The sequence below is a fragment of the Corythoichthys intestinalis genome, chromosome 4 (assembly GCF_030265065.1).
Source record: "Corythoichthys intestinalis isolate RoL2023-P3 chromosome 4, ASM3026506v1, whole genome shotgun sequence".
Classification (NCBI taxonomy): domain Eukaryota; kingdom Metazoa; phylum Chordata; class Actinopteri; order Syngnathiformes; family Syngnathidae; genus Corythoichthys; species Corythoichthys intestinalis.
The window spans coordinates 5071490-5096007 of record NC_080398.1 but is presented as its reverse complement, the minus strand read 5'-3'; the positions used below and the strand labels follow the sequence as shown (position 1 = coordinate 5096007).

Here is a 24518-nt window from a genome sequence, read left to right as displayed (position 1 = left end):
TTTAGAAGGAATTGTTTTTAGCTAATATATCGTTAGGTTATTTTAATAACTTATAATCAGCATGTAAATAGGACAAACAAAGCATTTTTACAACAACAGGCTACCTTTGGCCGTATTTTAATATTTTAGAAGGGCATGGTTTTAGCTAGTACATCAGTAGGTTATTTTAATGACTTATAATTAGCATGCTAATAGCACAAGCAAAGCATTTTTGCAACAACAGGTTAGTATTAGCCATATTTAAGTGTTTCAGAAGGACACATTTTTAGCTAGTGTATTGGTAAGTTATTTTAAAATTAATAAACAGCATGCTAATAGCACTTTGAAAGCATTTATGCAACAACAGTTAGCATTAGCTGTAAATCAGTGGTTCAGAAGGACCTTTTTTTAGCTAGTACATCAGTAGGTTATTTTAATAACTTATAATCAGCAAGCTAATAGCACAAACGAAGCATTTTGCAACAACAGGTTAGTATTAGCCATATTTCAATGTTTTTGAATTACTTTTTAGCTTGTACATCGGTAGGTTATTTTAACAACTATTAAAAACAGCATGCGAATAGCACAAACGAAGCATTATGCAAAAACAGGTTAGCATTGCCTTTTCGATATTTTAGAAGGACTTGTTTTTGGCAAGTATATTGGTATGTTATTTTAATAACTTATAAGCAGCATGCTAATACCACTTTTGAGGCATTTAGGCAACAACAGGTTAGCATTAGCTGTACGTCAGTGGTTCAGAAGGACATTTTTTTTTTTAGCTAGTACATCAGTATTTTAATAACTGTTGTAATCAGTATGCTGACAGCACAAACAAATCATTTTTGCAACAACAGGTTACCTTTGGCCCTATTTCAATATTTTAGAAGGGCATGTTTTTAGCTAGTACATCAGTAGGTTATTTTAATGACTTAAAATTAGCATGCTAATAATACAAGCAAGGCATTTTTGACACAACAGGTTAGTAGTAGCCATATTTAACTGTTTTAGAAGGACACATTTTTAGCTTGTGTATTGGTAGGTTATTTTAAAATTTATAAACAGCATGCTAATAGCACTTTGAAAGCATTTATGCAACAACAGTTAGCATTAGCTGTACATCAGTGGTTCAGAAGGACCTTTTTTTAGCTAGTACATCAGTAGGTTATTTTAACAACTTATAATCAGCAAGCTAATAGTACAAACGAAGCATTTTGCAAAAACAGGTTAGTATTAGCCATATTTCAATGTTTTTGAATTACTTTTTAGCTTGTACATCGGTATGTTATTTTAACAACAATTAAAAACAGCATGCTAATAGCACAAGCGACGCATTTTTGCAATAACAGGTTAGTATTAGCCATATTTAAGTGTTTTAGAAAGACATTTTTAGCTAGTGTACTGGTAGGTTATTTTAAAATTTATAAACAGCATGCTAATACCACTTTTGAGGCATTTATGCAACAACAGTTTAGCATTAGCTGTACGTCAGTGGTTCAGAAGGACTTTTTTTTTTTAGCTAGTACATCAGTATTTTAATAACTCTTGTAATCAGTATGCTGACAGCACAAACAAAGCATTTTTGCAACAACAGGTTACCTTTGGCCCTATTTCAATATTTTAGAAGGGCATGTTTTTAGCTAGTACATCAGTAGGTTATTTTAATGACTTAAAATTAGCATGCTAATAAGTGCATCAGTAGGTTATTTTAATGACATAATCAGCATGCTAATAGCACAAATGAAGAATTTTTGCAACATGTTAGCTTTAGCCATAGTTCAATGTTTTAGATGGGCGTGTTTTCGCTAGTACATTGGTAGGTTATTTTAGTAACTTTTAATCAGCATGCTAATAGCACAAATTGTAGCATTTTTGCAACAACAGGTTAGTATTGGCCATAGTTACATGTTTTACAAGGACACATTTTTAGCGAGTGCATCGGCAGGTTATGTTGATAACATTCAGCAAGCTACTAGCACTTTCAAGCATTTATATTCAGCATGCTAATAGCACTTTCAAGCATTCCTACAACAACAGGTTAGCATTAGCCGTATTTCAATCCTTTAGAAGTACGCGTTTTCAGCTACTACATCGGTAGGTTATTTTAATAACTCATAATCAGAATGCTGATAGCACAAATTAATTATTTTGACGTATTTCAATGTTTTAGACGGGCAAGTTTTTCGCCAGTACATTGGTAGGTAATTTTAATAACTTATAATCAGCATGCTAATAGCACAAATGAAGCATTTATGCAACTGCAGGGTAGCATTATTCATATTTCAATGCTTAAGGACATTTTTAGCCAGTACATTGGTAGGTTATTTTCGTCCCAGCATGCTAATAGCACTTGCATTTATGCGACAAAAGGTTAGCATTCGCCGTATTTCAATGTTTCAGGGCATGTTTTCAGCTCGTACATCGGCAGTTTATTCTGTTAATTTACCAACTTGTTAAGTTCTAAATGATTAGGCCAATTTTGCTATTAGTCTCACGAAGTGTTTACACTCGACATCAATCAGCGATTTAAAAAGAACTAAACAGGCTCAGCCACCGCCTACACGCTTTCCACGCCGGTCTTACTGCCAGCGTTCTGCCTAGTTTTTTCCTCATACTTGAAGTAACATTAAGAAAGGAAAATATACATATATATTGTAAGAGAAGCATGACGTCGTCTTAAAAGCATCTCAAGTTGGAGCTGCCGTTAATGAAAGCAAAGAGCCGCAGCTGCTCAATAACGTAATCCCGTTTTAGCACAGGTTGGCGCACAGCTGCTGCTTCATGCAAAATTTGGCACTATGAAGGTTAAATAGGAGTTACCGAGAACTGCGATAAGATAGCAGGGATAACTAACAAGTTAAGCTAACGATTTCTATTCTTAGTGTAGCTTCTAATAGGCTATATATAACTTTAATCATAATATCAGCTATTTTATGCCATGATATGTCACTTTAGAGCAGGGGTCGCCAACCTTTTTTGCACCACGGACCGGTGTGATTTGGGTCTTTTTTTCACGGACCGGTGTTTTGACAAATTTTGCAACCCATCAAAAAGTGCCACTATGCGGTTCTGCGCATGCACGTAACATTAAAAATGGCCGCGAATGCAGCGATTCCAAAGTAAACACTGCAAACTTTCTTTAAAGAAAGGAATATTAACTTAGGTTTGATCGTGGATGGACAAAAGACCCCTCCTGCCATGTTAGCTGCACACCACTAGCTCACCGTTAACGCCTTCGCCGTGTTGTTTAGCATTAATTAAGAAGCTCGCTTCACAAAGATGCGATGTTGGAAATTGTAGCAAGGTTTTCAGTGTTCTCGTAGCGCTGTCAGGATATTCCGGAATGACTTTAATTGTCTCAAATGTACATTTAAGGTTGCCGTCATTTAGGGCTGCAGCTATCGATTTTTTTAGTAGTAGATTAATCGATGAACTATTTAGTTCGAATAATCGAGTATTCGGATAAGGAACATAAAAAATGGAAATACCTGAGCTGAGCCTCGAACGGTATGAAAAAAATAAATGAAATAGGGTCTATGTACAACAAAAGGACAATTAGCTAACTTACATAGCAAATGTCCGCTAGCTTAAATGCTATAAAATGCTAACTTTTTTTTCTTTTACACAATGCTCTTGACAAATGGTTCAGACATATATTCCCACAAAAAAAAAAAAAAAACAACAAAAAAAACGGCTAAATCTACCTATAAACTAAATTACAATTGCATTAAAAAAAACCTTAAGCTAAGATTTGTTTGAGACAATGTTTGTCTTAACAGGGAGCCGCTGGATTCAGCCATGTGAAATGAGGCCGACTTGAGGCAGTGTATCCACCCAAATCAATAAAGCTAAATGCAAACACTTTCAAAACAAACCATTACAAAGCCACTTTAATTAATCGAATACTTGAAGCAGCAAAATTTAATTCGAATATTTTTTTCAAATCGAATACTCGAGTTAATCGATTAATCGTTACAGCACTACCGTCATTTGCGATCTCTACATGCTGATCCTCCTGTTGCACAGACCTGCTCGAATCACTCTGTTTATTCACAAACGGGTCACCAATCCACTACTTCGCAATTCGTAGGTCTTCGAGGTTGTAGGCTCATCTTCTGGCTCGTCAAGTGCCCTTTTTCGTGGTAAAAAATCTCTCCAAAGACGTCTGTTTTCCAGTCATTTTTGCTAGTGTTGGGGAACAAATGTGCTGCGCCCGGGGCTTAGTCATACGTTATTATGGAGGACAAGCGAAAATCGATATTTTATATACAGTATACAAAACAAGATGTACTGTTGCAGTCCAATCAATGGATTTCTATGACGACATAGTAATCTATACTGTAGTATTATATCTAGAGTAGACAGGGATATTGATGTGTTATTTATTTTTGTCATTAATCATTAAATTCATGTTGATGTTCCAATTTGCAAATATGTTGTGAAAAATAAAATCCTGTTCAATGACAATTTTTTCCCCTAACCTATACACCTCAAAATAACACATTTTCCAGCCATTATTGCAATACCTTGATACCGTGAAACTGCAGTATTTTTGCTTAAGGTTATCATACTGTCAAAATCTCATACCAGTACATGCCTACCTTGAAGTAAACACTTGTGTTGAGTAGTGCTGCAACGATTAATCGATTAACTCGAGTATTCGATTAGAAAAAAAAAATTCAAATTCAAATTTGCTACTTTGAGTATTCCTTTAATTACAGTGGCGTTGTAATGGTTCATGTTGAAAGTGTTTGCATTTATTTTTATTGATTTGGATGGACACACTGCCCTCTAGTCTGCCTCATTTCACTGGGCTGAATCCAGCTGCTCCATGTTAAGAACAACATAAGTCAATTTTTTTGTTTGAGCTAATGTTTTTTTTTTAATGCATTCGTAATTTAGTATATAGGTATATTTAGCCACTTTTTTTGTGGGAATGTTTCTGAACCATTTGTTAAGAGCATTGTTTGAAAAAAAAAAAAAAGTTAGTGTTTTATTGCATTTAGGCTAGCGGATTTTTGCTATTAAGTTAGCCAATTCTTTTTTTGTACATAGATCCTTATTTATTTTTATTTTATACCGTTTGAGGCTCAGCTCAGGTATTTTAATTTTTCATGTTCCTTTATCTGATTACTCGATTATTCAAATTAACCAGTTCATCGATTAATCGACAACTAAAATAATTGACAGTTGCAGCCCTAGTGTTGAGTAATCATCTCACAGCAGTTATTAACAATAGGTTGTCTGATACGCAGTCCTCTGAAGTGCACTGTTCAAGCCCCTATTGTCAAGTCCCTACTGGACAGGCGTAGTAGTGCAGCCACGAAATTGTTTATTTCCACCAAAAACACACGTGTAAGGATCGATACAGATGGATTTTGAATGCGTGATGTAATAATGCGAATATGTCAGAATCTTTTTTTTTTTTTTTTAAAAGCCCCTAGTGATAATACAATAGGGCTGCAGCTATCAATTATTTTAGTAGTCGATTAATCGATAAACTAGTTAGTTCGAATAATCGGATAAAGAACATGAAAAATTAAAATACCTGAACTCACCTGCAAACAGTATAAAAAAGTAGATAAATGAGGATCTATGTACAACACTAGTTTAAATGCGCGAGTTTAAATGCTAACGTTTTTTTTTACAGTGCTCTTAACAAATGGTTCAGACTCATATTCCCACAAAAAACAGCTAAATATACCTATAAACTAAATTACGAGTGCATTGAAAAAACATTAGCTCAAACAAAAGCTAACGCTGGTCTTAACAGGGAGCAGCTGGATTCACCCATGTGAAATGAGGCAGACAACAGGGCGTTGTATCCAATCAAATCAATAAAACTAAATGCAAACACTTTCAAAATAAATCATTACAACCCCACTATAATGATACGAATACTCGAAGCAGCAAAATTTAATTCAATTTTTTTTTTTTTCTATTCGATTACTCGGGTTTATCGATTAATCGTTGCAGCACTACGATAAAATACATTTATGACGATGCATCGTTATATATTGCCATATCACCCAAAACAAACACTATAGATTCAGTCAGTGGGAGGTCGATTCATGGAATTTCAGTGCGAGAAAAACGAGATTTCCACAGTGTAAAGTTGAATCTGCGCCAAAGTATAGTTTGAGTGTCATGTCAAAAGTGATCTCCTTCCCTTGTGAGCTATTTTTTGTGTGTTGTCAGCAAGGTGCAGTAAATCTTCTCCGCCGCGGAGCGATGAAAAAAAAAGCCAGTTGCGGTTAATCCTCCGCGCTCGTGACCGCAACACGACTGCTGACGCGCCGAAAAAGCTCGCGGAAACGCCGCCGTCCTCTTGGGGGGGCGGCGGCGGGCTAATCCCGCGCCGGTCACGGCGCTCAAAGCTCCTCGCCGGCCGGGACCACTTCAAAGTGACGCCAAGGACGCGTCTTTGTGAGCTACATGCTAATGAAGTGTGCGAGTGCCACACTGGTGTTCACCTCGCTCTTTTTTTTTTGAAGTGACTTTTTTTTGGGGACAGCCTTTATGCTCTTTTGCAGCTTTATTGACTGCCGCGGCAGGAGTCTGCTTCATCTCAAAAGCTTTTAAAGATCACTTTCGCACTTTTCGGAATGATCTACAAGATGTTTTGGAGATAAGGCCCAACCTGTATAGTGTTAAGTGGGCCGACTGTTCTTTATCATTTTGTAATTCACTTATGCTGCCTTCACATTCTGTGGGAAATATGATCTTTACCACTTGCTAATTGGTAGTTACAAGTACATCCTGTTCATGTGCTTTTGATGTCTTCAAAAGAAAAAAGGAAAAAAAAAAACTGCAGATACGGATCATTTTGGTTTGCGTGGGCAAAATGGTTTTAATATATCTACTATTACTAGAAGAGAATGCATTAAAATGCAAAACGGGAAGTTTTTGTCTTCAACATTTTAGCAATCCTTTATAACAGACATGTCCAAAGTCCGGCCCAGGGGCCAAATGCGGCCCGTGGTCAAATTTCATCCGGCCCCCAGCCTCTGTCATACAATCAATAACGTCTGGCCCGCACACAGACTTAATAAATTGGTCAGCAGAACTGCTGCCAGCATATGAAGTAGCTTACACACAAAATGCCAGAGGTGTGTGAAATTTCCGATTCTTAGATCATTCGCGATTCGGCCGTGGAAGATTCGAGAACGATTCACAAACATCCTAATTCCGATTATTGAAATATGTCAAGTAGAGCTGAAACGAATACTCAAGCAACTCGAGTAACTCGAGTTTAAAAACTGATCCGAGTAATTTTATTCACCTCGAGTAATCGTTTATTTTGACAGCTCTAAGCATCACGTTTTGCTCGGACTACTTTTAATGCGGGACAATGCGCTGATGTCACGTGCGTAGAGGAAGAAGCTAAAAAAAATTAAAAAAAACTTACCGCAGCCGACAGCCGCTACAAACGACGCCGATGTTGCTAAATACTAGCCCGCACGATGCTTCGTTGGTAGCAGGTAGCGTCTGACGAGTCTCATAGAGATCACATGTATGTTGAACTAGATGCGCATTGACAGACTCGGCCGCGTCTGGGCAGCGTTAGTAAACAGCCGCCATCTTAAAGCAGTAGAGCGCTAAGCGCTAATAAAGAGCGCTAAGCGCTAATAAATAAGATTAACCTTACTGTCACTAGCTCACGCAACGTTAGCCCTGCGGAGGGCTAGGTTTCTACTAATTATGACCACTGTCCATGCGTGGCTAACGTGTCTTACATACAGGATTTAACATAACATAGCGTTGTGGAGTCATGAGGATGTAAAATAAAAACTCAATAATGCTAACTATCAGTTTTAGCTCAGTAGTCATTGCTGGATAAAACACCAAGTAGCACTAGTCCCTAATGTGCTCCAATACAGCCTGTATCATACATTTATTTTGAACACTGCAAAAACTCAAAATCCTATCAGGACTCACAGTTTAGACTAACTTAAAACTTAACTAGAACTTAAAAATGGCTTGACACAAATAGAAATTCCATTGAAACACGTGGGAAAAAATCCTAACTTTTAAGTGATGTGTGTTATCAAGCCTAAAGGCATTTTTAGGTGTGTGTGTATATATATATATATATATATATATATATATATATTTTTTTTTTTTTTTTAATAAGGTCTAAAGGTTTTTTGAGCAGTGAATTAGTCTTTTTCTCTATTCTAGTTACATCTGAGATGCAATTGTTGGCTGTTTTCAACAATATACATCGAAAATAAAGACATTGATTGACTGAAAATGGTTCGAGATTAGATGAAATGTCTTGTTTTCTCATGTATATTTATAATTGCTCTTCACCTAAAAATGTATTTGTTTTATCCGATTACTCGATTAATCGATAGAATTTTCAGTCGATTACTAAAATATTTGATAGCTGCAGCCCTAATGTCAAGTAAAGCGGAAGTAAAACACACTCTGCGCGCTGCGCGGTCTTCAGGACGCAATGAGGAACGGAGAGAGAGTAGCTAAACATCATGCTTGTCATTACCCGGCCCCTCGGGTAATGACAATGCTCAACTTACGGCTCTAGCTCAACTCATGCCGCGAGATAAAAAAACAACAACATACCTGACTGCTGCCAACAGCTGCTACAAAGTACGTCCACATAATGGTACGGTAGATATCATATTTATATAGGACTAGATGCATTATAGACTCGGTGGCGTTAGCAGCTCATGTACAAAAAACTAGATGTGGGCATTAGTAAACGGCCGCCATCTTAAAGCAGTAGACTTCCCTGCAAGGCTGTTGTAGCGAACCTTCCAAGTGAAGCTAATTAAACTTTTTATCTAAAATACTCTTAAATCGGTAAAATATTGGCTTGAATACATCTTTAAAATAGTTTTAAAACTTTCACATGTCGAAAGTAGACAAAAGGGAAATTATGGAATAATGGGAGCAATTTTAACAACTTTAACGGTTGATTCACAACATTAAATTAATTGAATGTAGTTTAAAGCTGCTGATACAGAATGGGGATTTGAGTATATTATTTATCGTTTTTAACTGTTAACTTGATGCTGAAATTGTTGTTTATTTAAGCCTGTGAGGCTTTAAAAAAAATTATTATTATTATTTTTTAAAAACAGTTTTTGTAACTAATGTACAAAAATTTTAAATCAGCTAATAGCGGGGAGGGGGGGTCATCAATAATCGATTTATAATCGAATCGTAGCCTCTGAATCGTAATCGAATCGTTAGGTGCCCAAAGATTCCCACCTCTACTAAATGCTGATCCTCATTTACAGTCTAAGCAACATTATGCCGTGTGACCCTTTACTTCCAATTTTGTAAAATGGCGACAATCAACAAAAAACAGGGAAAGTTTACTGTGACGGCCGACGCTTGAAGGATATGTGGAATTTGGACTACTTCCTCTCTAAAACACGCAACAACTGTGTCTGCCTCATTTGCAGAGACAGTCGCCGTTTTTAAAGAGTTCAATGTGAGGCGATATTACCAAACAAGACACGCTGACATGTACGACAAGATTACAGGGAAGATTCGCAGCGAGAAATTGAAGCTAGTTTAATTTCACAGTAGCAGTATTTCGCAGGAGCCCGAGAGTCGAAAGATAATTCTGCAAAGGCTAGTTGCGAGATTGTTGAAATTATTAATGAAAAACAAATAATAAAGCAAATGTGACACACAGAATGGCTTGCTAAAATTTGCTTAAATATATTGTTCTACGTAAAGGACGTCAGCCAAGGTCGGCTCCCTACATTTTTACCTCACCAAATCTGGCCCCCTTTGCAAAAAGTTTGGACACCCCTGCTTTATTAACTTGTAGTTTCTTATTCGCGCACCGCCATTTTGAAAAGTAAACTGTCAGTCTCAAAAGTCGGAAACTATAATCCCAGTTTTCCAGTAAAAAAAATACAACTTCAGGGGGCGTTCACACGCAATTTTTGACCCGAGAAGTGGTATGTACTGTAGTTACGACGTCACGTGAAGGCAGCATTAGACTGGGAGGGGCTTTTCATTGGAAACCAGAGCATTCGTAGCTAGCCTTTCCGATTTTCAGGGCATTTACAGGTCATTTTCTGGCCATATTAGGGCGTTAACAGGTCACTTCCTGTTGGGTTTGAGTCACCTCTTGTTCTGTCACCCAAAAACAACAGGAAGTGACCCACAATCATCAGTAATATTCTGTTCAGTCACAAAAAACAACAACTTTTTTGAAACAATTTCGGGGGTCGTTTACGTTCCTGTTGATGCCGGGGTGGGGGGGGGGTTGTTTCAGGGTCACTTCCTGAGGATTTCGGGGGAGGGGGGGGTCCTTTACAGGTCATTTCCTGTGGACTTCGGAGGGAGGTCATTTACTGGTCACTGTGGATTTCAGGGGGGGGTCGTTTTCGGGTCTTTTCCTGTTGACTTCAGGTGGGGGCCTGAGCGGGTCACTTCCTGTGGACTTCTGGAGGGTCCTTTACAGGTCACTTCCTGTGGATTTTGGGGGTGGTCCTTTAAGGAGTCACTTCTTGTTGACGTCTGGGGAAGGGGGTCATTTAAGGGTCACTTCCTGTGGAATTTTGGGGGGGTTGTTTACAGGTCACATCCTGTAAATTTTGGGGGGGCTGGGGGGTGGTTAACGGTGGGTGATTTCCTGTGGATTTTGGGGGGGTCCTTAACGGGTCACTTCCTGTGGACTCTTGGGGGTGGGGGTCGTTTTTACAGGTCACATTCCGGTGATTTCGGGGTGGGGGTCGTTTATGGGTCGCTTCCTGTAAACCTCCGGGGGGGGGCCTTTACTGGTCACTTCCTGTTGATTTCGGGAGGGGGGTTGTTTACGGGTCACTTCCTGTTGATTTCAGGGGGGGTCGTTTATGGCGGGTCACTTCCTAGATTTTGGGGGGTCCTTAATAGGTCACTTCCTGTGGATTTCGGAGGGGGGGCTTTTAGGAGTCCTGTTGACGTCTGGGGAAGGGGGTCTTTTACGGGTCACTTCTTGTGGAATTTCAGGGGGGGGTTGTTTACGGGTTGCATCTGGTAAATTTCAGGGGGGGTTGTTTATGGTGGGTCATTTCCTGTGGATTACAGGTGGGTCCTTTTTACAGGTCACATCCAGTTGATTTCGGTGGGGGGGGAGGGTCGTTTACAGGTCCACTTCTTGAGGACCTCTGGAGGGGTCCTTTACTGGTCACTTCCTGTGGATTTCAGGGGGGTCGTTTACAGGTCACTTCCTGTTGATTTTTGGGGGGGGCATTTATGGGTCACTTCCTGTTGATTTGGAGAGGGGGTTGTTTACGGGTCGCTTCTTGTTGATTCGGGGGGGGGGAGGTCGTTTACAGGTAACATTCTGTTGATTTCCGGGGGATGGGTCGTATACAGGTCACTTCCTGTTGATTTAGTGGGGGGGTCGTTTACGGGTCACTTCCTGTTGATTTCGGGGGGGGGGGGTCGTTTATGGGTCACTTCCTGTTGATTAGGAGAGGGGGTCGTTAACGGGTCGCTTCCTGTTGATTTCGGGGGGTTGTTCATTTACGGGCCACTTCCTGTTAATTTCGGGGGGGGTCGTTTAAGGGTCAATTCCTGTTGTTTTGGGGGTGGTGGTTTACAGGTCACTTCCCGTTGATTTCAGGGTGGGGGGTCGTTTACGGCGGTCACTTCCTGTTGATTTTGGGGTACGGGGTCGTTTATGTGTTGCATCCTGTTCATTTCGAGGTGGGTGGGGTTGTTTACAGATCACTTTGTTGATTTGGTGGGGGGGTTGTTTACGGGTCACTTCCTGTTCATTTCCGAGGAGGGGGTGTCGTTTATGGGTCACTTCTTGTTGATTAGGAGACGGGGTTGTTTATGGGTCGCTTCTTGTTTACTCGGGGGGGGGGGGTCCTTTACGGGTAACATGTTGATTTCCGGGGGATGGGTCGTTTATGGGACACTTCCTGTCTATTTTGGGGGGGGGGGTCGTTTACGATTCACATCCTGTTGAATTCGGGGGAGGTTGTTTACGGGTCGCGATGTGTGGTGGGGGGAGTCGTTTACGGGTTGCATCCTCATTTCGAGGTGGGGGGGTCACTTAGGGCGGGTCACTTTCTATTTCCGGGGGGTCGTTTATAGGTCACTTCCTGTTGATTTTGGGGGGGTGGTGGTTTACAGGTCACTTCCCATTGATTTCGGGGTGGGGGGTCGTTTACAGCAGTCACTTCCTGTTGATTTCGGGGTGCGGGGTCGTTTATGGGTTGCATCCTGTTCATTTCGAGGTGGGTGGGGTTGTTTACACATCACTTCCTGTTGATTTGGTGGGGCTGGTCGTTTATGAGTCCCATCCTGTTGAATCTGGGGGAGGTCGTTTACGGGTCGAGTTGTGTGGTGGGGGGGCGTTTAGGGCAGGTCACTTCATTTCAAGGTGAGGGGTTGTTTCCGGGTTGCATCCTTATCATTTCGAGGTGGGGGGGTCGTTTAGGGCGGGTCACTTCCTGTTGATTTCGGGGGGGGGGGGGCATTTACGGCGGGTCACTTCCTATTTTGAGGGGGTCGTTTATAGGTCACTTCCTGTAGATTTGGTGGGGGGGTCGTTTACGAGTACCATCCTGTTCAATTTGGGGGAGGTCGTTTACAGGTCGAGTTGTGTGGTGGGGGGGGCGTTTAGGGCAGGTCACTTCATTTCGAGGTGAGGGGTCATTTACGGGTCACATCCTCTTGAATTGATTTCGGGAGGGGTCGTTTAAGGGTCAATTGCTGTTGTTTTGGGGGCGGTCTTTTAAGGGTCAATTCCCATTGATTTGGGGGTGGTCGTTTAAAGGTGACTTCCCGTTGATTTCGGGGGGTGGGGGGTTTGCTTACGGATCACTTCCCATAGATTTCGGGTGGGGTTCTTTACAGGTCACTTCCTGTTGATTTCAGACGGGTATGGGTCATTTACGGGTCACTTCCTGTTAATTTCGGGGGTCATTTGTAGCTCCCAGTTCAAATGAATTTGACGTCTACTAGTGAAACTCACATGAGATAAAAATAGCTTTTTTTCTGAATTACTTGTAGAATGATTTCCTGACCCATGTACCGATAATTGTTGTATTGCCTTAACGTGAGATCATCGTTATCGTGAGCTTCGTATCGCAAGTCCTATTGTATCATGAGCTACCCACACACACTTTGTCAAAACCTGGTGGCAAGTCTCAAAAGTTGCCGTACTTGTAAGGAAGGTTGCGAAGCGCTGCCCCGGCGTATGCAAATGCGTGACGAGCGCACGCGGCTAAAGTCCAACTCTCAAGGGGAGGCTGACAGCTTTGAGGAGCAGCGCCGCATCCGGCGCGTCGGCCCAATTATACGCCTGACACCCTCCGCTGTGTCACGAGGCCACCGCTTCCTCCTCCCGTCACCGTTGTCATCGTCGCCGCCGCAATAATTCCTCGCTTAATTAACGGTCGTCTGACGGCGTCAATCAAAGGTGAGCTATATCATCAACCAGCGCGCGCAATCATTTCATTCCGTTACGAAAATGAGAGCCTCAATTGGCTGTTAAAATGACACGCACGTAAACGTTTTCTTAAATGTTGATGGATTTGTCATTAAAGTCAATTTTACTTTGATTATTAGGGTAATTACTTGTTTCTTTATGCGAGTTGTGTGAAAATAGATTACGGCAAGTCATTGTTTATGTGTGAAACTGCAATAGGGCGAGCTGAAAATGGCAAATAACAACTCATTGGCTGCCATTGACGCTAGCTGTCCAATCAATTTGCACCGAGTGGGTGAATGAATAAATGTTTAAACCCCAAAATATTATAATAAACTAAACTAGAAACTGCAATTTCAGGAGAAATTACACCTGGGTCTTTCCTCTGTGGAGATACAGATCTTAGCCCCACTCAGGTCTATAAACAGAATGGACAATGCCAGTCAATGGCATAAAACAAAGTAAACGCCATTAAAAAATGATTGGGAAAATTGGACGTCCATGTCCGTCAATGGCAGCACACTCCATAAGCCTCAACGCAATCGGGGACATTTGGGGTACACGTACTATTGATATCTGGTCATTTCCAGTTGATGTGGGGATATTGTTTTTTTGCCATTGAAAATGAATGGGAAAAATTTTGGACGTCCATTGACGTCAATGGTATCAACTTACATAGGTGTCAATAAAAAACATGCTGAAATGCCATTGAAGATGAATGGGAAGTTTGGACGTCCATGGACGTCAATGGCATCACCCTCCATAAGCGTCATGGCAATCGGGGACATTTGGGGTACACGTCCTATTGATATTTGGTCATTTCCTGTTGATTTGGGGACATTGTTTTTTTTTTGCCATTGAAAATGAATGGGAAAAAATTTGGACGTCCATGGACGTCAATGGTATCAACTTACATAGCTGTCAATGGAATCCAAGTACATTGGCATCAATTCAATAGAGAAACATGCAGGTCAATGACATTAAGAAAGTAAATGCCATGGGAAATGAATGGGAAATTTGGACGTCCCTGGCCGTCAATGGCAGCACCCCCTATAAGCGTCTATGGAATCTGGGAAGTTTGGGGGACACTTCCTATTGATATCTGGTCATTTTCTGTTGAATTGGGGGGAAAAAAAATTTCCCCATTGAAAATGAATGGGAAAAATTTTGGACGTCCATGGCCGTCAATGGCATCGAATATAGTCAATAGAATCCAAGTACATCGGCATCAGTAGATTCGACATGCACGGCCGTCAATGGCATCAATGCAATGTAAATTCCCTTGAAATCCAATTGTAAGTGAATGGGAACTTTTCCCATTAGAAATGAATGGGAGAGTTTTTGGCAAATTTCCGGGGAACCGTAAATTATTTCCAAATTCTGTATACAACTTTTATGCCCCTCACCGTCCCGGAATTTTTGATGCCCAAATTATGTGATTTGGTAAAAAAATTGTAGGACAAGTAGCGTTTTGAAAAAAATTTTAAAAATTGGAAAATCGCCGTTTACGGGCGAACGGAAATTTTTTTTAAAAAAAGCCTGCGTCGCGCGAAAATTCCGGACGTTTCGATACTCAACCCTTGAGAGTCGAAGGACGCGCCGGCGCGTCCTCAGCGCACGTCGTCTTTGAAGCGCCCTCGTGTTTTAAATACGTCACCCACATGCCGTTGGCTGGTCTCGTTTTAAAGTGCGGAAGTTGCGGTTTACTCTCGTTATTATTTGAAGTCAATCGACCAATTAAAACGTGAGATATTGTCATTTAAGTTTTATAGTTTTATTGTCCTCTCAAAAAAACATTAAAACGCTGCATGGATCATTTGTTTGTGTCTATATTTCCATCATTTCTTGTCCTTTTTCAAAACGGAAGCTCCATGAAAAAACCACAAATCAAACGAACCCTTTCGAAGTCACAGTGGAAGCACAAAATGCGTTTTTTAAATAAATATAACTGCCATGCGAGGTTCCACCGAACGAGAGGGAGGAGTGTTCTGAAGCAGCGAGGTGGCGAGCCGACGGCCGTTTAGATCGAGCAGCGACTTTGTGTGACTTTGAGAATGAACGGAAAACTAAATTTAGCGCAAGCAATTGTGCTATTTGATCAACTTGAGGAAGAGGATGGTCCAAATTCGTCATCATCGTCTTCTTCGGAAGAGTCCTCGAGTGAAGATAGTGACGGATTTGAACACGTGGGTGACGCCATCGACGAGCAGAGGTAAGCCAACCCACTTTTTTTTTTTTTTATGCTGCTGAAAAAGTTTCTTTTGAAAGTTTCTTTTGATATTGCAAGACAAAGTTAATTTTGATGCAATATAAGTGCGTGTTTGTGTATATAATAATAAAATGTGCATATCGGATCAAAGTATAATTTGTGGTCTTCCTTCTATATGAAGATTAGGGATGTAGCACATATTCAGCTATGGTATTCTTTCTATTGTCATACATATAGATTTCCATTATTATTTATTGCTGTATATATTTTTATTTTATACTTTATTATTTTCATAAATACTGACTTTTTTTCATGTACATTTATAGTGACAATGAAAGTAAAGTGAAATGAAAATGGAAGGGTGGAAAGAGGACCGACACCCCATGGAAGTGTGGGCTGTGTGATGTCGCCCTGTTTCGAATTCCAGGACGAAACTGCTTTTCGGAGTGGCATGCCTGAAAAAAATTTAACTTGTTTATTGTAAATATTTTTGAAAATGCTTTTTTCCCCCCAATGTTATATATATATATTTTTTTCCCACATCAATCTTCTCAATTTGTGTATATAAATGTGTGTTCAAGAAGCTTGATTGTGTGTACATAGTTTTCATCAGGTGATGGGCCGCAATACCTAAACTCATAAAGACATGGCCTCTAAACACTTTTTGTGTTAGATGGTATATATTTTTTCACTGTTCAGTCTGCTGTATATAACCTGTTTTGACTAGAGCATGTATAAAGGCAAAAAACGCCTATGCTATACCTGTTGTTTATGTTGAATTGTCAAATATAAGACTATTTATTCTAAATTTTTTTGGTTGAATGTTCATCCTAACATGTTGAATAAATATTACAAAGTTTCAAAACGGTTCGTTACGCATGTTTGGTTGTCAATTGGACATCAAAATTAAAAATTTTGACAAAACGATTGTGGAATTTTTGGTCTTTTGGGGCCCAAAATGATGATTTATAATTGGTCAGTGACGGAAACAACAGTTTGGACATGAAGTTCAAGGTGTCACAAAAAAAGACCAAACCAGGCCATCGTAAACAATTCTTTCTTTGAAATATAAAGGCAACTTCAAAGGCATGCAAAATCAGACAAAATAGGCCCAGACCTTATAGGGTTAAACGGTGCCGATCGGCGCAGCGGTTCGGGCTGTGAGGCGCACCGAAAAAACGCGGAGAATAAGATGAACTAAGAAAGAAGAAAGGATATAAATAGGCTAAAGTTGCAGAACAACACTACCTTGGCTTTCCCTTTGGGAAAGATCCAGGTAAAAATGCCATTTCGGGGTCACGTCATGTCAATTTGGGGGTTTTAACAGACAATATTGGCCTTCGCGTTCACCAGTGATCATAAAGCATTACTACTAAATTCCCTAAGCTTTCATTGGATGTTGTGTCCATAATGAAGTGGCCGAGTTGAAGCGTTGCCACTAGGTTGATGTCTTCTTCACATGTGTGCGAGCTGTCACGCAGCGAGGCAGCGTTGAAGGTCACAGCAGGCGGCATCCAGTCCACCATCTGCTTCCCATCATCCCGCGGGGCGACCCGTCATCGCCGCTCGCTGACCTGCCATCCGGCCCTGACGGCCACACTTACGATCTCGCAGCGACAGGCATTGGATTAATTCAAATGGATTGGACGTCTATAGCAGTCAAATAAATTTTGGGGGATTAGATTGGTCGAGAATTAAAGTGTTGCATTGATTCAAACACTTGTTCTTGAGGGAGCGGAATTTAAATTAGGCTTTTTTTTTTTTTTTTTTTTTTTTTTGCTGTTTAGAGCAATTTTTCAGGTTTTCAATGTTTGTTTTTTTTTTACCCATTTTTGGGATTTTTCATAGTTTTCAGGATTTTGCTGTGCGGGGGAGGGGGGGGATATATATTTTAGGGCCTTTTTGGGTCATTGATCAATCCTGTAAATATAAGTAATAATAAATGAATAAGAATATTATATGATTTATTTATTATATGAATACATGAAAATAATAATAAATGACTAAAAAAGTTTTTCAGGATTTTTAACAATTTTTTATCGTGTTTTGGTGATTTGTGGGTGGGTTTATTTTTATATTTAAGTTTTATGTTTTGTTTTTTTTGTTTTTTTTTAGGCAATTTGGCATTTTCTCCCGATTTGTTGCTTTATTTTTTTAGCCTTTAGCACATATTTTGCATTTTATTTTCCCCACAGATTTTTCAGTATTTTTCATTATTTTGAATGAATTTTTTTTTTTTGGGGGGGGGGGGGTACGGGGGAGGGGGGGATATATATTTTAGGGCCTTTTTGGGTCATTGATCAATCCTGTAAATATAAGTAATAATAAATGAATAATAATATATGAATTATTATATGAATACATGAAAATAAAAATGACTAAAGTTTTTCAGGATTTTTAATAATTTTTTATCGTGTTTTGGTGATTTTTTTTTTAAATGGGTGGAATTATTTTGTAGTTTTTGTGGTTTTTTTGGGGGGGGCAGTTTGACACCCCCCACCCCCTTTTTTTGCGTTTTAATTTTTTTTTTTTTTGTTCACAATTTTTATTTTTGCCTTTAGTGCATATTTTGCATTTTTCATGTTTTTGTCCCCCACTGATTTTTTGGGATTTTTCATTATTTTCAGGATTTTGCTGTCTTTTGGGGGTGGGGGGGTTGATATATTTTAGGGCATTTTTGGGTCATTGATCAATCCTGTAATCAATGACTAAATGACAGTGCTTTTCAGGATTTTTAACAATTTTTAATCGTGTTTTGGTAATTTTTTTTTGGGGTGGAATTATTTTGTAGTTTTGTGTTTTTTTTTTCGTATTTTGGGGTGCAGTTTGGCATTGTCCCGTATTGCGTTTATAATTTTTTTTTTACGTTCACAATTTTTTTTTTTTTTTTTTTTTTGCGTTTTACACATTTTTTTCCTCACGGATTTTTCATAGTTTTCAGGATTTTGCTGTTTTTTGGGGGGGAGGGCAGGGGGTTGAATTAATTTTAGGGAATTTCCGGGTCATTTCCTGCTATTGGATCAGTTTGTTCAGATGTTTTTTGTATTTTTTAAGGATTTTTAACAATTTTTTGGAGCGTGTTTTGGCAATTTTTGGGTGGGTTTATTTTTATATTTAAGTTTTTTTTTTTTTTTTAGGCAATTTGGCATTTTCTCCCGATTTGTTGCTTTATTTTTTTAGCCTTTAGCGCATATTTTGCGTTTTATTTTCCCCACTGATTTTTCTGTATTTTTCATGATTTTGCAGTTTTTTTCCCTTTTTTTGGGGGGGGGGGGGCGAGGGAGGGGGGGGTATATATTTTAGGGCCTTTTTGGGTCATTGATCAATCCTGTAAATATAAGTAATAATATATGAATTATTTATTATATGAATACATGAAAATAATAATAAATGACTAAATTAAAGTTTTTCAGGATTTTTAACAATTTTTTTATCGTGTTTTGGTGATTTTTTTTTTTAAATGGGTGGAATTATTTTGTAGTTTTTGCGGGTTTTTTGGGGGGGGCAGTTTGGCATCCCCCACCCCCTTTTTTTGCGTTTTAATTTTTTTTTTTTCGTTCACAATTTTTATTTTTGCCTTTAGTGCATATTTTGCATTTTTCATGTTTTTTCCCCCCACTGATTTTTGGGGATTTTTCATTATTTTCAGGATTTTGCTGTCTTTTTTTGGGGGGGGTTTGATATATTTTAGGGCATTTTTGGGTCATTGATCAATCCTGTAATCAATGACTAAATGACAGTGCTTTTCAGGATTTTTAACAATTTTTAATCGTGTTTTGGTAATTTTTTTTGGGTGGAATTATTTTGTAGTTTTGTGGGGGTTTTTTTTCGTATTTTGGGGTGCAGTTTGGCATTGTCCCGCCCACCCAATTTATTGCGTTTTGAATTTTTTTTTTTCGTTCACAATTTTATTTTTTATTTTTTTTGCATTTTACACATTTTTTTCCTCACGGATTTTTGGGGATTTTTCATGAGTTCAGGATTTTGCTGTCTTGAGTGGTGGTGGTGGTGGGGGTTGATAAATTGTAGGGCATGTTTGGGTGACTTGATGTTCATTGATCAATTCCTAAATTCAACCACTAAATGACATTTTTGGGGCAGTTTGGCATTTCCCCTCAGATTTTAATTCCCCCCCCTCGGCTCCCAGTTTTTTTTTTGTTGTTGCATTTTTTCATATTTTCGATTTTCAGGATTTTGCAGTTTTTTTGGGAGGGGGGTGGGTGGTAGATACATTTTATGGCATTTTTGGGTCATTTCATGCTCACTGATCATTTCCTGTGATCAACAACTAAATGACAAGGTGTTTTTCAGAATTAAAAAAAATTTTTTTTGGTCGTGTTTTAATTATTTTTTTTTTGAGTGGGTTTATTAAGTAGTTTTTGTGTGCTTTTTTGGGGGGCAGCTTGCCAAATTTTTGCTTTTTTTTCCAGGTTTTTACTCCCGATTGTTCGGGATTTGTCATGATTTTCAGGATTTTGCCCTTTTTTGGGGGCAGGGAAAATACATTTTTATGGCATTTCTGCGTCACTTCATGCTCATTGATCAATTCCTGTGATCAATGACAGTATTTTTTAGGATTTTTAATGTTTTTGTTGTTGTTGTTTTTTAGCATTTTTCCATTCCTCCCCCTACCCCAAATTTGGGGGATTATTCATGCTTTTCAGGAGTTTGCCGTTTGAGGGGGGCATTAATTTATGGCATTTTTTGGGTCACTTTATGCTCATTGATCAATTCTTGTGATCAACGACTAAATGACAAAGTGTTGACAAAGGATTTTTAATGTTTTTTTTTTTGGTTCGTGTTAAGGTGATTTTTTTGGGGTGGGTTTATTTTGCAGTTTTTGTGGATGGTTTTTTGGGGCAGTTTTTCATTTTTTCCCCCCTTATTTTTTGCGTTTTTTTTTTTTTTTTTTGCCTTTAGTGCATTTTTTTGCATTTATCACTTTTTTCCCCCCTCGATTTTTCAGGGATTGACTAAAAGTGTTTTTAAGGATTAGAAAAAAATTGTCATTTTTTTGGTGATTGGGGGGGGGGGGTTATTTTGCAGTTTTGTTGGATTTTTTTGTTGTTTTGACAGTTAACACCCCCCCCCCCGATTTTCGCTTTTTTCCCCCCCTGATTTCAGTTTTGTTTTTTTTGCCTTTTGCATTTTTTTTCTTTTGCATTTTTCATGTCGCCCCCCCCCCCCCCCGATTTTTTCATGGTTTTCAGAATTTTGCTGTTTTTGGAGTGGCGGAGTTGCACTAATTTTACGGCATTTTTGGGTCAATTATGCTCATTGATCAATTCCTGTGATCAATAACAACATGACAAAGTGTTTTTCAGGTTTTTTTGGGGGGTCATGTTTTGGTAATTTTTGGGGGGAGGCAGTTTGGCTTTCTTCCCCAGATTTTTGCGTTTTTTTTCCTTCTCATTTTCAGTTTTTTTTTTTTTTCTCCTTGCCTTCAGTGATTTTTTAGGGACATTTTTCATGTTTATCCCCCCCACAATTTTTCAGATTTTTTTCATAGTTTTCAGGATTTTGCTGTCTTAAGGGTGGGTGGGGTTGCATTAGTTTTACGGCATTTTTGGGTCACTTCCTGCTCATTGATCAATTCCTGTGATCAAAGAATAAATGGAACAAAGTTTTTCAGGACTAACAAAGCTAAACGTCCAATCCAGTCCCCTATAACAAAACTATATGCGTTCTGTGGTTTTTCAACTACAAAATGTAACCTAATAACAATTCCAGTCATTTCATGAACATTGCTTGACGAGTCTGCACGTTCATCACCGCGTGCGCTCCAATCACCTGAAAAACATGTCGCTATACTGATAATGTCCATAATTTCATTTAGTTAACGATGTGATGACACGCGTTAGTCATCGCTGTGCGCAGCTTCTCACATTGTACTCCGGTTTCCTTTCACCTCCCTCCATGAAAACCCTCCAAAAATGATTATTCTTGGAACAATAATCACTCTTTCCTGGAAAAAAATTACTTTCCTTCACATTAGATTCAGACTTTAATCTGGCAGAACACTTTTCTCCCTCTTAGTGTTCTTTTGCTATTATTAAAATCACAAAGAAAGCTTTTTTTCCCCATATATTTCACAAAACAAGTTATACTCAACCTCTGACTTTCCCTCCTTTTTTCCCACCTCTGACATTCTTATCGGTTTTCAACAATACGCGTGAGCGGTTTTCTTAGTTAGCCAGCACAAAGAGGATCAGTGTAGCGCGCCAACGCTACGCTTTAGCAAATCAAACATTCCAGCACCGCTAATTACACACGATCCGCTTTTAAAGCGCAAATCTTACCTTAACTCGGCTCGGCTTAGTTTTGTTTAGAGGCCGTCCATTCACGATGTCGGAGAAGGTCCGTGACGGTCCTGTGGAGGAACAAAAACTTCACTTTAAAATGATAGGAAAAGCATGTTTTAGACAGGAATCCCTTCAAAAATAAGTGACCTAAAAGGCTTAACTATGAAATTAGGTCTTAATTAGTCTGCTTTTCTCAGCTGCTTTGGCCATGCCCAATAAAATCATCTCCGAACAGAAGACTGCACACTCAGAATGCTATCCAACTGCTAGCATGCTAGCCACAGGTGCGCTATTCTTTTGTTGCCGTTGGCAATCTTACAAATAGTGACGTATGCCCTAACAAATTAGTTACTAATCTTACAACGTTTTATATAGCGTGCAATACGAAACAAAAAAATAATACTCAATTTTTATAATAATATGAATTCATTGGTAATATTGTCACATATAACCTGGTGCAATCAAAGAGCAATCAATATCTTCAGCTACATCATGATTACTAAAAATAAACTGACATTTGTTATGATTGTATGTAGCCCTTTTGGCAATTCGCATTATGGCAATACAACAACTATCCATATATGGGTCAGGAAATCATTCTACAAGTAATAAATTGTGAAAAAAAACAAGCTATTGTCATCCTTTTCTTGTTGTGAGTGTCACTAGTAGAGGTCAAATTAATTTAACTGGGAGCCATAAATGGCCCTGGAAATCAACGGGAAGTGACCTGTAAATGACCCCCCCCGAAATCAACAGGAAGTGACCAGTAAAGGACCCCCCCCAAATCAACAGGAATAGACCCTTAAACGCCCCCCCCCGAAATTAACAGGAAACGACCCCGACCGAAATACAGGAAGCGACTCATAAACGATCCCCCCCAAAACAACAGGATGTGACCCGTAAACGACCCCCCCACCAAATCAACAGGAAGTGACTTGTAAAAGACTCTCCTTCCGAAATCAACAGGTGACCCGCCCTAAATGACCCCCCCACCTCAAAATCAACAGGACGTGTCCCGTAAACGACCGCCCCCCCGAATTCAACAGGATGTGACCCGTAAACGACCCCCCCCACCAAATCAACAGGAAGGGGCCCATAAATGACCGCCCCCCAAATCAACAGGAATAGACCCTTAAACGACCCCCCCCCCCCGAAATTAACAGGAAGCGACCCGTAAATGACCAACCCTGACTGAAATACAGAAAGCGACTCATAAACGACCCCCACCCTGAAATCAACAGGATGTGACCCGTAAACGACCCCCCCCACCAAATCGATAGAAAGGGGCCCGTAAATGACCGCCCCCCAAATCAACAGGAATAGACCCTTAAACAACCCCCCCCGAAAGTAACAGGAAGCGACCCGTAAATGACCAACCCTGACCGAAATACAGAAAGCGACTCATAAACGACCCCCACCCCGAAATCAACAGGATGTGACCTGTAAATGACCCCCCCACCAAATCAACAGGAAGTGACCTGTAAACGATCCCCACCCCGAAATCAACAGGAGGTGACCTGCCCCAAACGACCCCCCACCTCAAAATCAACAGGACACAATCTGTAAACAAACCCCCCCGGAATCTAGAGGATGCCACCCGTACACGACCCCCCCCACCAAATCAACAGGAAGTGACCTGTAAATGACCCCCCCCCCCGAAATTAACAGGAAGCGACCCGTAAATGACCAACCCTGACCGAAATACAGAAAGCGACTCATAAACGACCCCCACCCCGAAATCAACAGGATGTGACCTGTAAACGACCCCCCAACCAAATCTATAGGAAGTCACCTGTAAATGACCCCCCACCAAAATCAGCAGGAAGGGACCCTCCGTAAACGACCCCCCCACCTCAAAATCAACAGGACCCAATCTGTAAACAAACCCCCCCGGAATCAATTGGATGTCACCCGTAAACGACCCCCCCACCAATCAACAGGAAGTGACCTGTAAACAACTCCCCCCCGAAATCAGCAGGAAGTGACCCTCCGTACACGCCCCCCTCCGAAATCGACAAGAAGTGACCCACCCTAACGACACTCCCTACCTCATAATCAACAGGACGCAACCCGTAAACAACCCCTCCCCGAAATATAAAGGATGCAACCCGTAAACGAACCCCCAAACAAATCTATGGGAAGTGACCTGTAAACGACCCCCCCCCCCGAAATCAGCAGGAAGGGACCCTCCGTAAACGCCCCCCCTCCGAAATAGAAAGGAAGTGACCCACCCTAAACGACCCCCCCACCTCAAAATCAACAGGACGCGACCCGTAAACGACCCCCCCCGAAATCAAGGGGATGCGATCCGTAAACGACCCCCCCTGAAATAAAGAGGATGCAACCCGTAAATGACCCCCCTACCCCAAAATCAACAGGAAGTGACCCGCCCCAAACGACCCCCCCACCTCAAAATAAACAGGACGAGACCCGTAAATGACCCCTCCCCAAAATATAAAGGATCCAACCTGTAAACATCCCCCCCCAACCAAATCTACAGGAAGTGACCTGTAAACGACCCCCCCAAAAAATTTACAGGAAGTGACCCGCCTGTTGATTGTAAGGCATTTTTGGGTCACTTCCTGTTCATATCCGGTCATTTGTCGTTGCTTTTGGG

At 40.1% G+C, this 24518-nt stretch overlaps 1 protein-coding gene across 2 annotated transcripts in view; it reads right to left on the bottom strand.

The window, feature by feature from the left end:
• The window catches only part of sema6cb (semaphorin 6Cb), a 292529-nt gene that overhangs the window by 193866 nt on the left and 74145 nt on the right, over window positions 1-24518 (bottom strand). For both annotated transcript variants that reach the window (XM_057835206.1, XM_057835208.1), the window contains exon 2: window positions 21899-21969. The gene's annotated coding sequence lies outside the window, so the exon portion shown is untranslated. The remainder of the gene's footprint in view (window positions 1-21898; window positions 21970-24518) is intronic.